The sequence below is a fragment of the Mustela putorius genome, unplaced genomic scaffold (assembly GCF_011764305.1).
Source record: "Mustela putorius furo isolate JIRA1106 unplaced genomic scaffold, ASM1176430v1.1 tig00000275_pilon_pilon_pilon, whole genome shotgun sequence".
In the NCBI taxonomy this organism is placed as follows: domain Eukaryota; kingdom Metazoa; phylum Chordata; class Mammalia; order Carnivora; family Mustelidae; genus Mustela; species Mustela putorius.
The window spans coordinates 32167431-32182925 of record NW_025421341.1 but is presented as its reverse complement, the minus strand read 5'-3'; the positions used below and the strand labels follow the sequence as shown (position 1 = coordinate 32182925).

General features: G+C 43.7%; 1 protein-coding gene and 1 non-coding gene across 2 annotated transcripts in view; one reads left to right on the top strand and one right to left on the bottom strand.

Annotated features, from left to right (window-relative positions):
* FBXO36 (F-box protein 36) overlaps positions 1-15495 on the bottom strand; it is a 93700-nt gene that overhangs the window by 61128 nt on the left and 17077 nt on the right. The gene's annotated exons all lie outside the window — the stretch shown is intronic.
* LOC123391703 lies at positions 436-542 on the top strand. The gene has a single exon (XR_006606398.1). It is a non-coding gene; the product is annotated as a U6 spliceosomal RNA (small nuclear RNA).

The window sequence follows — 15495 nt, the reverse complement described above, 5'->3', positions numbered from 1 at the left end:
TAGGTAAGTTAAAAAAAAAAAAGACAAAATCTAAAATCTCATTTCCAGGTATTAAGCAGACTCTACAAACACTTACAGATTAATCTGTGTGTGTGTGTATGTGCTTGTGTGTATACATATCAGTTTTACACAAATGGGATAATAAGTGAACATGCTCATTTGTGAACTCTTATTCTATGTCATAGACATCTATTCATGCAATATCTAAATATAACGTCATTTCTAGTGGTTTCACAGTGTTCCTTTATACAGAAGTATTCATGATTTATTTAACCAATTTGCTACTGGAGGGCTTTTAGTTTGCTCCATCTTATTTTTGGTCATTATAAACAATGCTGTGATGAATATCTAGTTTGCGTGCATTTCAAATGTGGGCAATTATCTCCTGAAGGTAAATTCCCTACGTGGAGTGGTTGGCTTGAGGACACACACACTGTGCTCACTTGGGCAGCACATATACTAAAATTGGAACGATACAGAGAAGACTAGCATGGCCCCTGAGCAAGGATGACATCCAAATTCGTGAAGCGTTCCATATTTAAAAAGAAAGAAAGAAAGAAAGAAAGAAAGAAAGAAAGAAAGAAAGAAAAGAAAGGACACACACACACTACTTGACTAAATATTGCTAAACTGTCTTTGGGAAGCAAATTGGTAAGGACGAGGTTCAGTGGACTTCAAGAGAACACCCAAGAAGATGGCTGACACAAGAGAGGGTTATGTAGAAGATGAGGCAATTTTTGACCCAGGGGACAAGGCATCTTCCATTTTGGTACTTCATCATCTTCAGAACTTGGCTGCTTCTGTATGGTATGAGGGGGCTACTTAAATTCTAGCCATTGAATCTGCATTCCAGCCAGCAGGAAGAAGGAAGAGACAAGAAGGGCCCAACACCCAATGGCTCTCGTGTGAAGTCACACTCTCCACTTCCAGTGACATCCATTGGCCAGAATTTGGTCCTGTGGCTACATCTAGCTACAGGGCAGACTGGGAATGTAGTCTTTATTTCTGGGAAGCCCTTATGTTCAGTTAAAAGTCAGGCATTCTTTTACTGAGGACAAGGGAAAGTAGATACTGGGGACAACCAACAGTTTCTGCCATAGGAAGGAGGAACCAATTCACACCCCTGTGAATATCACACAATAGTCGCCATGTCCCAAGCCTTTACCAACCTGTTACCCAACTGTTCCCACTGCCACTGCATTTTGTTAGTTACAAGGACAAATATTTAGTGTATTCTCAAATAGCCTGGGTAGTTCATGCTACTAGTATCAGTGATGTACACGGCCCCACCCTTCCACCCCTCCCCACAAAAGTACAAAGAACACACAAATGTGGGGATATATGTGTTACTCTGCCTTGATTTGTGCTTCAGTGTTAAAGCTCTGTCCTTAGCGGACGTCTCTCCTCCCTCCAGGTCATCTCATCCAGAGCTTTAATGCTGCTGAGTCAAAATCTTTATTTTCCTTCCTGATCTCCAGAGACTTAGCAAATGAGCCAGTTGATGACTGCGTATACCCATCTGGGTAATCTACTAGCACGTTAACAATCAACTAAAAAAAAAAAGATGGGTCCCATCATCTTGTCTTGCAAACACTTCTTTCTGCATTCCTTACCTTGGTAGCACCAGCTGAGTCATTGTAGACTCTTAACTTTCTCTCATCAGAACATTGACTTCATGACCAAATTCTACTGATTTCACTTCCATAACAACTGTTATTCCCCTCATCTCCAGTGTGCTCTTGAGGATCAAGATCAAATCTCATGACTCTCTGCCTCCATGCTTGGACCAATCCAGGCTACCCTCAACATCGAAGCCAAAGGCTTCTTACTAAAATGTGAGGTGAATGTGATGGCTTTCTTTCACTCTCCCCCCCTCCCCCACAAAATCCTTTAAAGGCTCCCCATAGTCAAAATTCTTGGTATGGCACATGAGGTCTCCCAGCCAGTGACCTTTATCAGCATCGCCTTGCATTAGCCCCGACTGTGCCCCACATTTCAATGTATCACTTGTAGTTCCACAATGCAGTGACTTTGCTAAAGAGGATCCCTCCTGCCTAGAATTCCTTGAGATCTATTCCTTTCTCTCTCTCTTTTTTTTAAGATTCAGATCCTATAGAGGCATCCAGAAAACCTTTCCCGACCATACTCTCCGCCTTGTGGCTACTTCTTTGTTTTGTGCCATTTTTGTGTTCCATACTTCCTTCTAAAATATCGCAGTTAAGAGGGTTAATATTTATTAACCCAACTAATATTTACTTAATTCCCACTGTGTGCTCAGCATTAAACTAAGCACCAGATTCGGGATCATGTGTAAGCTGAACACAGACCTTAGGCACTTGCAACTTTTAGTCTACACAGCTTATATTAGCAAAGCTACTTTCCATTCATCATCTTGGTTTGCTAGAAAAGAAATTACTTCTCTCTCCCATTAGTCTCCATGGGAGCCTAAGAAACTGATGTTGCCCTGTTGCTGATACCACGTCAAGAGATATTTTCTTCAGTGTCTTTTTGCTTACTCAAATACTCATTTATTTGTGCTTTTATGACTGCACGCTGTTGGCTGCCACTATCCAGAGTCACTTAGATGTTTAAGAAGGAAAAATTGGGGGTAACCTTATTTGACCTATTATTTCTCAAGCTCTTTCCTCAAATTTAATGCCTGACAAAGGCCTAGTTAAGGGGATTCCTGGCAGAGATGCAGATAGACCTAAGAACAGGATGAATACGCAAAGACTGGGGTAAAGGGTGACTGGGGTGTGTGCGTGGGGGTGGGGGGAACAGTGGAAGCAAAGGCTGAAGGACAGAAGGGACGAGATGATGTCTACAGGATGACAGACAGCCCCTAAACAGACTGCACAGGGTTAGCTCATAGCACGCCTCAGACACAGCAGGGCACTGAGATTTGGCTGCACCCGTGGATCATATAGGATCCACGGAATGCAGTTCTAAGGCCTGAGTCACCGGCCCCTGCTTCCTTTCTCCCTCCTAGGGCTGCACTGCAAGCTTGCTCCTTCTGTGTTTCTTCTTTCCCTTTCACATCTTCCCAATTCCCAGCTTCCTCTTTTACCATGTATCCAAAAGACGAACAGACTTGAACTGAAAAATCTTAAAGAGAAGATTTACAGAAGGCAATCCACGCACACTCAGTTTTGCACAAAAAAGAAATCCCCATTAGGGAGAAACCTGTGATTTAGAGTAGGGTACTAGAATGCATTCCAGATAGATCAAAAATGTCTGGGTATATTACTCAGGACTGCCTGAGTCTCAAGAGACAGAATTTCAATCTAGAGAAGTTTAAATAAGAAAGCAGTCGTGTCGGGTTATATAACTTGGAAAGACAGTGGTGTGGCCAGCCTCAGGCACGATGGGATCCAGGGGTGCAAAATGACAGCCTCAGATTATCAACGCTCTCCCTTTCCTTCGGTTTCTGATCCTCTCTGTTGTTGGCCTCATGATCTTCTATCGCCAGTGTGTGTCACTCATGCAAGTGGGGAGCCTGGCATCTGGAAACTCCCAAGTCTACATCACCCTGTTGGAGCATCCCCAAAGAAAATAGAAACTAACTCTTTCTAATTGAGGGTGAAAAATCCCAGGGAATAATTGCATGGGGCCAGTCTGTCAAGTATGCACAGGTGTCCTGGAGGTGGGGGTGGGGGGAGCAGTTTGTGATGGGCCCGGCCCGGGTCCTATGGCCATCCATCTGTTTGCTCCTCAGTGGATTCCTCACAGGTGTGGAGATAGAAATAGTGGGGAGGAGCAGCGGCTGAAATGAATTCTGGGCAGAAAAAAAAATTTTGTGGCAAAGATCAGGAGACGCGTTAAGAGTGGGAAATGGGGCCGGATTGTACAGGTCAATATCCCATAAGTGAAACGGAGCACCAAATACTCCAAAAAGTCTGTGTGTGTATGTGGACAGCTGATTCTTATTATGCACAGTACTTCAGTTCTAGAAAGTCCACTGCTGTTGCTGAATTAGCGAATCACTGCCCTATGGGAAAGACAAGGACAGTTCCTATGAGCCTCTGGTCACATTTTCATCAACTGATCAATATATAACCTTGTTTTATGTGTGCTTCTGCTTAAAGACATTTTAATATATATTATTGACTCATTAACACAGACCTCACAGCCAAAAGCACTACCACTCACGTCTGAAGGAAGCTTGTCTAACATATATATTCTGCATCAGGTACATCGCGGCCTTCTTGCACTTAGGAACACTGGGCTGCCCTTCAGCACGAAGCTTGGGGCCAATTTAAATAGCGAAATCAGGGTGCCTGGGTGGCTCAGTGGTTAAGCCTCTGCCTTCGGCTCAGGTCATGATCTCAGGGTCCTGGGATCGAGTCCCGCATCGGGCTCTCTGCTCAGCAGGGAGCCTGCTTCCTTCTCTCTCTCTCTGCCTGCTTCTCTGCCTACTTGTGATTTCTCTCTGTCAAATAAATAAATAAAATCTTTAAAATAAATAAATAAATAAATAAATAGCGAAATCACCAAGAAAAAGCACAACAATAAGAAAACCATGGCACTGAATGGACCACGAAATGCACACTGGGTTGTTTACAGAATGAGAGCTGACGCAGGAAAGCAGGTGTTGCCCTGTTCTGCCTCAGCTGGGATCATGCCAGTGAGTGGACTCAGTTTCCCTCTCTGCTCTTCAGGGATCCAAGAACGACTACGGAAGTGAAGTGTCAGGAGAACATCAGTTTGGGGGTTACACAAATTTCAGTGAACAGGCAAATTCACAAATACGGGATCTATGAATAATGAGGATGGACTGCATTTTCCCCCTCGGTATTTAGAAAGAGTCCCCTGGCAGCGGGGGGCAGGTGGGAGGATGGCACTGGGTGCGGAGATCAGATGGGAGAAGCAGCAGAGCTGGTGGGAGGCACTGAGGGGGCAACGTGTAGGTAGTGACAGATGAACACGAGAAGAAGGGAGGGCAGACTTGATTTCCAACCGGACATAAAGGGGCTGGGGGAGGAGGGCCATGTCAATGAGGAGGGAGCACTCAGCAGCCTGAGTGTAGAAAAATGAAGAACCAAGTCTGGACCAGAATCTGACTTCAAGGGGCAGAATATGACTTCATTTTTTTCCCCACTAATTTATTTATTCATTTGTTTTTTCAAAAAGATTTTATTTATTTGACAAAGAAATAGCACAAGTAGAGCGGCAGGGAGAGGGAGAGAGAGAAGCAGGCTCTCTGCCTGGCAGAGAGCCCGATGCAGGACTCGATCCCAGGATCCTGGCTGGAATCATGACCTGAGCCGAAAGCAGCAGCTTAACCAACTGGGCCACCCAGATGCCCTTTTACTTATTTATTGTAAAGCAGACTCCACACCCCATCTGGGGCTTGAACTCATGAACCCTGAGATTAAGTCACACACTCTCCCCACTGAGCCAACCAGGTGCCAGACTTCAGTTCTGTAATGATCCATTTGTTGGTCCTGTCAGATGCTTTGTGTTCCTTGCTTCAGGGTGTTTAAAAAAGCGTACTTCAACTGACTTAAAAATAGGGAACAAGTACTGTTCTAGTATTGAATGTCTCCACTTCCAATCAACGAACCAACCTCACTAATAATAATAGTAATAAGAAACCACACATAGCACTTACTATATGCCAGGCATTGTTCTAGGCTCTTTATTTGCCCATTTATTTCTCACAGACTATGAGGTATCATTATTAGATCCATTTTTATTATTTATTTATTTATTTATTTATTAAAGATTTTATTTATTTGTCATAGAGAGAAGCGAGAGCAAGCACAGGCAGACAGAGTGGCAGGCAGAGGCAGAGGGAGAAGCAGGCTCCCCACCAAGCAAGGAGCCCGATGTGGGGCTCGATCCCAGGACGCTGGGATCATGACCTGAGCCACAGGCAGCTGCTTAACCAACTGAGCCACCCAGGCGTCCCTATTAGATCCATTTTTAGATGAACAAACTGAAGTAGAGGGTAGTAACTTGCCTCCAATCCAGCAGCTAGTAAATGGTGGAATCTGCTTATAGAATCTGTGTTTTTAACTACCATGTTATATTGGCAGTATTGATTATGGTTTCCTTATAAAGTCTTTTACCACACTGCCTCCCTCACCGCCGTGCCAATTCCCCCCACCTTCCTTCTATCCAACGTGTGGCTTTGTCAATGTTGTTCACCATTTCTCATCTAAAATAGAACAGTAATAAACCATGTCCATCCTAATTTCTTTCTTCTTCTTTTTCTCTTAAAAAACCCTAATAACAATCTTTAGCTACCTAAACCTAGTTTAAGCTATAGCTCACAAATTCCTATCAAGTTTCTTTTCTGCCTAAGCCTACACTAAACTCTTCCTTTTTTTTTTTTTTAACAGGCTCCCTGCTGAGCAGAGAACCCAATGTGGGACTCGATGCCAGGACTCCGGGATCATGACCTGAGTGAGCTGAAGACAGACGCCTAACTGACTGAGCCATTCAGGTGCCCCCAAACTCTTCATTTTCTTATAAAATACCAGTTTGCTAGTCTCTTTCAGAAGTTGTGTTTTCTTTTTCTTTTCTTTTTTTAGTTTTTTAAGTAATCTCTACCACCAATGTGAGGCTCGAATCTATGACCCTGAGATCAGGCGTCCCATGGCCCACCAACTGAACAGCTGGTGCCCCACTTTTTCTTTTATAGTTGAAGTAGTAATAGGGATGCCTGGGTGGCTCTGTCAATTAAGCGATTGAGCATCTCTCTTCAGTTTTTGTTGTGATCCCAGGGTTCTGGGATGGAGTCCTTCATGGTGGGCGAGGCCCTGAATAAGGAGCTTGCTTCTCCCTCTGCTTGCTTCTCCCCCTGCTTGTTCTCTCTCTCTGACAAATAAAATCTTAAGAAAACAGTAGTAATAATCTGGACTTTTAGGTACTAATAAAATAATTCTTTTTGCCGTAAGCAACTCATTCTCGACAACCTCATGTTTAAAGGAGTAATACTGGCAAACCATATTGCTCTCTTAACCACAGAGAGCAAACTGAGGGTTGCTGGAGGGAACTGGGTGGAGGATGGGCTAGATGGGTGATGGTCATCAAGGAGGGCACTTGTGATCAGTTATATGTAAGTGGTGGATCATTAAATTCCTGAAGTCAATATTATGCTGTATGTTAATTAACTTGAATTTAAATTTTAAAAAAATAAAGAAGTGATACTACAGTTCTCATTGGAATACTATAATAATCAGTATTTATAAAACAACTGGAAAGTTGGGGCACCGGGTTGGCATGTCTGTCTGACTCTTGATCTCAGCTCAGGTCTTATCTCAGGGTTGTGAGTTCAAGCTCTGCATTGGGCTCCTCACTTAATAAAACAAAAACAAAACCAAAAAAACCCTGGAAAGTTATAAATGGAACTGTTAAATAAATGCAAGTGTTTTAATGTGGAATTGCCTAGAACATCAACACAAACATCTCTTTGTTAGCTTTATTTTAGTTTTGATTTTGCTTTGATTTCTCAAACACAGCTGGTTTCTAGCTGTGGAGAATGTGGGAGAGGTCGTGTTCAAGAAAGGTTGGAGGTATTTAATTCAACAAACACATACTACTCTGTGACAACCCTTTTTATTCAGCACACACAGCCTCATGCAGTTTTTGTGAAAAAGATCTTGGGAGATGTCCACAATAGCAGTCTGTCTAGGTTCAAGTACACAACCATGGTGTGCCCGCAAAGTTGTCAATGGGCCAAGGCTCCTGAATGCTTCACATACTTACTCAAGTGTTTTTCTTCTCTTTTCCTTTTTCTTTTCTTTTCCTTCTCTCTTTCTTTCTTTTTTTAAGATTTTATGTATTTATTTGTCAGGGAGAGAAAGAGAGAGCACAAGCAGGGGGAGTGGCAGGCAAAGACAGCAGAGAAGCAGGTTCCCTGCTTAGCAAGGAGCCTGATGTGGGACTCGATCCCAGAACTCTGGGATCATGAACTGAGCCAAAGGCAGCCACTTAACCTGAGCCACCCAGGCATCCCAAATGCTTTTCGAGGCTACTGTTGTATATTTTTGGTTTCTTGTCCTATAACGATAGCCATCATAACTTAAGAACCCAATACTTTTTAAGATTTTATTTATTTATTTGACAGACAGAGATCACAAGTAGGCAGAGAGGCAGGCGGAAAGAGAGGGGGAAGCAGGCTCCCTGCTGAGCAGAGAGCCCGATATGGGGCTTGAGTCCAGGACCCTGGGATCATAACCTGAGCTGAAGGTAGATGCTCAACGACTGAGCCACCCAGGTGCCCCAAGAACCCAAAACTTTTAATCTTGCCTTGCATATCCTTCTTATTTATGTTTGGAGAAGCTGGGCATCGCACTGCCTATCTCACCCACATCTCCCATCTCTGGGGCTGACATTCCTTGAGCACACTTTTTTCTGCAGGTGACATCTGGTCTGCTACCCCTGCCACGGCAGATTGGGCCAGGGTGACCATCTGACTTAGACCAGTGAGGATGTTTTCAGTTTTAGGTGATGGAAAACCCTGTCAGCCTGGTTTGGGTGAAAAAGAAAAGCTGATTGGCTTACACAGCCGTAGGCCCAGAAGCTAAAAAGGAGGCCACAGAGACCGGATCTCTCTCTACCTCTTGGCTTCTTCTTCCTCTATGTTGGTTGCATTTGCAGGCAGGTTGTCCCTGGTGGTGACAAGCTAGCAGTTCCTCGATGAGGACAAGATGGCTGCTGGTAGCTCTAGGCTCCTGTCATTACAGCTCTGAGTCCAGGGGTAAAGGGAATGTTCCTTTCTCGACAGGTTTTATTTTTTTATAATTTTTTAAAAAATTTATTTGAGAGAGAGACAGTGAGAGAGCATGAGAGGAGAGGTCAGAGGGAGAAGCAGACTCCCCATGGAGCTGGGAGCCTGATGGGGGACTCGATCCCAGGACTCTGGGATCATGACCTGAGCTGAAGGCAGTCGCTTAACCAACTGAGCCACCCAGGTGCCCCCCCCCCTTTTTTAAGATTTATTTATTTGACAGAGAGAGAGATCACAAGTAGCAGAGAGGCAGGCAGAGGGAGAAGGGGAAGCAGGTTCCCTGCTGAGAGAGAGTCCGATGCAGGACTCGATCCCAGGACCCTGGGATCATGACCTGAACCGAAGGCAGATGCCCAACCCACTAGCCACCCAGGCGCCCCTCGACAGTTTTAACATCAAATTGGCTTCAGTTGGGTTGTCAGCCCGTTTTCCAATAACCAACGCTACTTGACAAGGTCAGGTTCAGCTTTTTGGTCTGTGTTCACATACAATGAATACGAGGTAGGGGTGATTTCCTGGAGGAAAATCAGGGCACTATTACCACAAGAAGGGAGATAGACACTGGTGGCAAAACCATCAGCTCTTCACATAAGACCCAAGGACAGGTAGTATAGAGGCTTGACTGTGGCCAAGGAGGAGGCCTGTTGGAAAAAACTCCCCAACCGGGACAAGAGGCTGAATAAAAACACGAGATCCTCTCTGGAGAAAACAGAACTAGATCCAGAACTGAGTAGCAAATAGGGGCAACATAAGCAGGACACAGAGACTAGAGCCGAGGAGGAAGATGCAGGGGCCGAGTCCCGTGGTAGGGCAGCAGGTCAGCCCCGACGAGCTTCGCTGAGTGGAACCAGGCTAGTCCTGTGGCCCCTGGGACCTGCAATGCCCTCGAGTCTCTGAAGCACAGCTGAGCTGCCAAGATTCCTACTATCACTAAGTCCAGGTCTTCTCATGACAAAAGACCCACTCACATTAAGTGGGCTGAAGAACCCCAAGGACCTCACCAACATGTAATTCAGGAAAGGTCAAGAAAAACAAGAAGGAAAAGAGATAAAGGGACAGAATGTGGCATACGGTGGGAAGGCAGAGAGCACTACATGCTGTGCTCTGTGCTGGGCCAGGATGTGGTGGGGAGTGGCGAGTACGTTGACTCCCATCATCCTTTCTACCCCTTCCTTGCCCCGGAGGTTTATTTCTAAGCAGCCAGCTTAGAGAGGCCCCTCACCTCACCCCACCCCACCCTATGGAAAATGTCCTGGGGGTCTTGAATACTTAGCTTCAAGGTCATACCTGGCTACCAGGGAGGTGGGATGTGTAATCTTTAAGCTAGGCAGCTTTAAGCACAACTAAAAGTTCAGTTCTTTTCTCAAGGGTAACATTGGCCATAGATGGGTTGACCTGCCATCTCAGCCACATCCCCCAAACTGAGGTCCCCCTCCTCTGTGCCACCACAGCCACCCACGGTCATGTCCCTTCTTGTGGTGTTTTTTCCTGCTCCTCTTGTCCAGTAGCTTCCATATGGTTCAGAATGGCCACCTTAAATCTTCTCTTTACTTTCCTATTTCAGTTCCCTGCAGTTAGTTGGCTATATCCTTTCTTGTCCAAATTGTCAAATGAAGGATCACCTTTTCAGACCAGGCCCTACAAGTCATAGAGTTGCTGGTCAGCCAATGAATTTTCTGGCCTAAAGACAGATGTCCATCTTGGTCCAATTAACTGACAAGGGGAGGGACTAGGGAACTGTACATTTCGGATGGTGACTTAACCTCAGATGGGGTTGAGACAGGGTATGTAATGACTGACATATCCAGAAAACTATGTTTTCCCTTGATATATTTAGGTGAATCAAGTAGGTGAGCAACAGATGTCCTTACATATTGTATTAGTTTCCTACTATTGTTTTAACAAAGTACCACAAACTGAGTGGCTTAAAACAATAGAAATTTCTTGCCTCGGGGCACCTGGGTGGCTCAGTGGTTAAGCTGCTGCCTTTGGCCAGGTCATGATCTTGGGGTCCTGGGATCCAGCTCCGCGTTGGGCTCTCTGCTCAGCGGGGAGCCTGCTTCCTCCTCTCTCTGCCTGCCTCTCTGCCTGCTTGTGATCGCTCTCTGTCAAATAAATAAATAAAATCTTTAAAAAAAAAAAGGAATTTCTTGCCTCAAAGTTCTGTAGCCTGGAAGTCTGAAATTATGGTGATGGCAGAGCCATGCTCGCTCTGCACCCTTCCTCTTCTCTTCTATCTCTTGTGGTTTACTGATAATCTTTGGTCATAACATGGCTGTCTTCTTATAGACGTTGGTCGTACTAGAGTAGTGTCTACCCTACTCCAGCATGACCTCATCTTAACTAATATCTGCAACAATCCCAATTCTTCTTCTTCTTCTTTTTTTTTAAAAGATGTTTAAGAGAGAGAGGAAAAAAAATGAGCATGAGCAGGGAAATGGGCAGAGGGAGAGGGAGAAGCAGACTGAGCAGGGAGTCTGCTGACATGGGACTGGATTCCAGGACCCTGGGATCATGACCTGAGCCGAAGGAGACACTTAACCAACTGAGCCACCCAGGGGCCCAACAATCCTATTTCTAAATAAGATCACTATATGAGGTAATGGGGGTTAGGTCTTCACCATCCTTTTTGGGGGGGGGACACAACTCAACTATAACACATACCTACTTGGGGGTGCACAACCAATTTCTCCACAAATCAGACAGACATCATTATAGCAGACTTAAATACCAGAAATACAATCCTTGCTCAAAAGTTATATGACTTTGTAGTGAGTATATGATAAAGATGTGTTTACTATGTCTTTCTGTATTCATAAAATGTTCTTAGTTATGCCAGTAATACAGTAGTCTTGGTGTTAGTAACCTCCCTCCAGAAAAGAAAAAAAGGTAAAAAGAAAATCAGTATTGAAAGGTAATATCAAAGGAATAATTTTTATTTATTTTATAAATATATAAAATATTTTGCAGTTTAAAATCTGTTTAATTGGAAAAAATAAATTTATCCAGTAGACAACATATAAAAGCACTAAAAATGCATCCAACTACCTCTCAGCTCCTGTAGTGTCTTACGTGGAGCCTTTGCAAAGGCCAAAATGGCTGCTGTCTTCACAAAAGAGAGAACCTGCGTTAACTGCAGTAAAGTAATGACCATGTGGAAGAGAGTAAGGGAGGAGCCAGAGGCAACCACTGAAATGCAGTTTGGCATAAATAACTTTCTCCTGTGGAATGCCAACCTCTCCCCTACCAAAGGAAAAAAAAATGCCAAAGAGACATTTTCATAGTTTTAGGGAAGACAAAAACTCATCTTGGAACTAAAGGAATGTGCCAGAATATAAGGTAAGGTAGAAAGGGAATTGTGCCAATAATTTGTATATGTAAAATCCCTAAAACATTACTATGAATTAGGAAGTATTCTCTCTCTTTTTTTTCTTATTTATTTGACAGAGAGACACACAGTGAGAGAGGAAACATAAGCAGGAGGAGTGGGAGAGGGAGAAGCAGGCTTTCCACTGAGCAAGGAGCCCGTTGTGGAACTCCATCCCAGGACGCTGGGATCATGACCTGAGCTAGCTAAAGGCAGATGTTTAACAACTGAGCCACCCAGGTGTCCCATCTCTTTTTCTTTTTTTTTTTTTTTGGATAAGAAAATGAGACCATTTAAGAGTCTGACTGCCGATCTCTCGTCCATTCTCATGGAACCTTCCTCCCTCTCTCTCATGCTGTCCACACAGCTGCGTTCATGCCATTCTCCTGGCAAGAAACTTTGCCACATCCCTATTACCTAGAACAGACTTTTTCATAGTAGAACCCTTTTATTAAGGGAAACTACACAGATGTTATTTACAATGACTTATGTAGATTTATATCAATTTATGTTTATCAAATAAACAAAAGCGGTATCTTATGAAGTTTTTTTTAATGTTTAGATTAATAGTATTATGAAGTTGACAAGAACAAAAAAACTATTCTCATAAAAACAGCATTCTGAAATTAGGCAGTGAAACACAAAGATGAATATTAGTGTAACTCAGCACCCACAATCAGCTAATTTCAGCATTTGGTGATAAAATAAAAAGAAAACCCTGGGGCACCTGGTTGGCTCAGTGGGTTAAGCCTCTGCCTTCGGCTCAGGTCATGATCTCAGGGTCCTGAGATCGAGTCCCAAGTCGGGCTCTTTGCTCAGTGGGAAGTCTGCTTCCCCCTCTCTCTCTGACTGCCTCTCTGCCTACCTCTGATCTCTCTCTCTCTGTCAAATAAGTAAATAAAATCTTAAAAAAAAATAAAATAAAATAAAAAGAAAACCCTGATCCATGCAATCATAAATCTGTTCTCTACATTATATCCTTGTGACCTTTTAAAAATGCAAACCCGATGAACATATTTCATCAACTCATTAAAATGCCATCGACTTTAAGTTGCATCATTATTTTATGTATAGTCCAAAAAGAAGAAAAAAATTAAATGTTGATTTGGGAGATATTAAGATGTAAAAAAAAAAAGCGTGTCTCACAATTATCGAAATATCGAATGCCAGCCACTTCATCCTCTTAAACATATCCATGGCGTCTGCTTCTCTCAGAATCAGGACACCACTCCTGATGGTCTAAGAAACCTCCATGGCTTCACCATCATGTTCTCTGCATTTGAGCTGCACTGGCCTTCTTTCCATTCACCCAGTCTTCCAGGTGGCAGATCAAGCTTTACTTCCTCTGGAGAGCCTTCCCTGATCTCTCTGACCAGGCCATATCCTTGGGCACTTGACAGCACTTACTTTGGTTGACTTCTTTTTTTTTTTTTTTAAGATTTTATTTATTTGACAGAGCGAGTGAGATCATAAGTAGGCAGAGAGGCAGGCAGAGAGAGGGGGGGAAGCAGGCTCCCTGCTGAGCAGAGAGCCCAGTCCAGGGCTTGATCCCAGGACCCTGGGATCATGACCTAAGCCAAAGTCAGAGACTTAACCCACTGAGCCACCCAGGCACTCCTATGTTTGAAATCTTGTTTGGTTCCCATCTTAGTTTGGCTTATGTGTTTATATGATCAGCATCTAGCTCCGTGAGGGCAGAGAACATGAAGTTCTGCTCCCCACTGTAATCTTAGTGCTTGGCACAGCAACTGGTAACATTGGATACATAGAAAGTACTCAAACATTTGTTGAATAAATGAATTGAAATAAAAAAATTTAAAAATTCATGTTGCTGCTTTTAGGATACTCTTCAGAGGATCTAGAAGATCCATGAATGTGAGTAGTAAGACTTCTGTTTCATGGTTGAATCATTAACAGTATCTACCAAATTCTTTTTTTTTTTTTTAAGATTTTTAAAAATTTATTTGACAGAAAGAGAGAGCACAAGTAGGCAGAAAGGCAGGCAGAGAGAGAGGGAAGCAGGCACCCTGCTGAGCAGAGAGCCCGATTTGGGGCTGGATCCCAGGACCCTGAGATCATGACCTGAGCCAAAGGCAGAGGCTTAACCCACTGAGCCACCCAGGTGCTGTATATCTACCAAATTCTTGTCTCTGTATCACAGATACGAAGTTTAGACAAAAAGCTTGAAAATTACTTACTATGTGTTAAAACTCCCTCTAGCTCAATGATATTATCGCAAGGTGGTCAGTGTGTTTTTGTAAACTCTCAGTTCCAGGATTCTGTGCTGAGATGGTAGGTCTGAGTTTCTCCTGATTTTTCAGGCTCTCTCTCTGCTCTAATTATACCTGCCTTGTAACAGGCATGAACCCAAAGAGGGTTGGTCAGAGCTCAGCTTTCCGAAACAATGACACATTTGTAAGAAATTCTACTGTGTTCACAGTGATGACAGATGCTCTCCTGCCTCTGCCTGGAGATCTTTGGCCTGCATCAAAACATGTTCACCTAGATGATGGAAGAACAACTTAAGGCTTTAAAATTTGGTGTATAAAAACATCTGAGGTTGTAGGTATTTCTTTTGTATACCAAGTTTTAAGTTAGTGAAAAATATTCAAAATATTTATTTGAATAAAATGCTAGTGGAACCTCAGAGGTACATTTATTTGCAAAACTAAAGGGTATGTGAAAACCACTGATTGGTTCTATTGAGTCCTTTTTTCTTACTTTTTCTTCTTTTTTAAATATTTTATTTTTTACAGCAAACTCTGTGGGACCTGAATTCATGACCCCAAGATCAAGAGTCGCATCTCTAATGACTGAGCCAGCCGGTACCCCTGGCTGTATCGTTTTTTGTTTTTTTTTTTTTTAAAGATTTCACCCATTTAGTCAGAAAGAGAGAGAGAGAGAGCGAGAGTGAGCACAGGCAGACAGAGTGGCAGGCAGAGTCAGAGGGAGAAGCAGGCTTCCCGTGGAGCAAGGAGCCTGATGTGGGACTCGATCCCAGGATGCCGGGATCACGACCTGAGCCGAAGGCAGCTGCTTAACCAACTGAGCCACCCAGGCGTCCCTGGCTATATCGTTTTAATGCTTGATTTACCAGGGACTTCCTGATCTATCCCCTGGCTGCTTCTCAGTGCGGCCAGCACTCAGCTTCACATTTTGCAAGAGTACAATACTTATGACTTGTCCCTGGAATGAGCTCTGCCCTCACACACCTTTGGCCCAATGGACTGTACCTAATTTTTCTGTTTTGGTTTCCGCTCACATCTAGGCTTTGTGAGTCTTCCCTGACATGCTGCCATCTCAGGATTCCCTCCAATGCTCTCACTAGACAGTTCGGATCTCTGGTGGATGTGACCTTGCTATAGTCCATCTGTCTCCCCACTAGACTGCA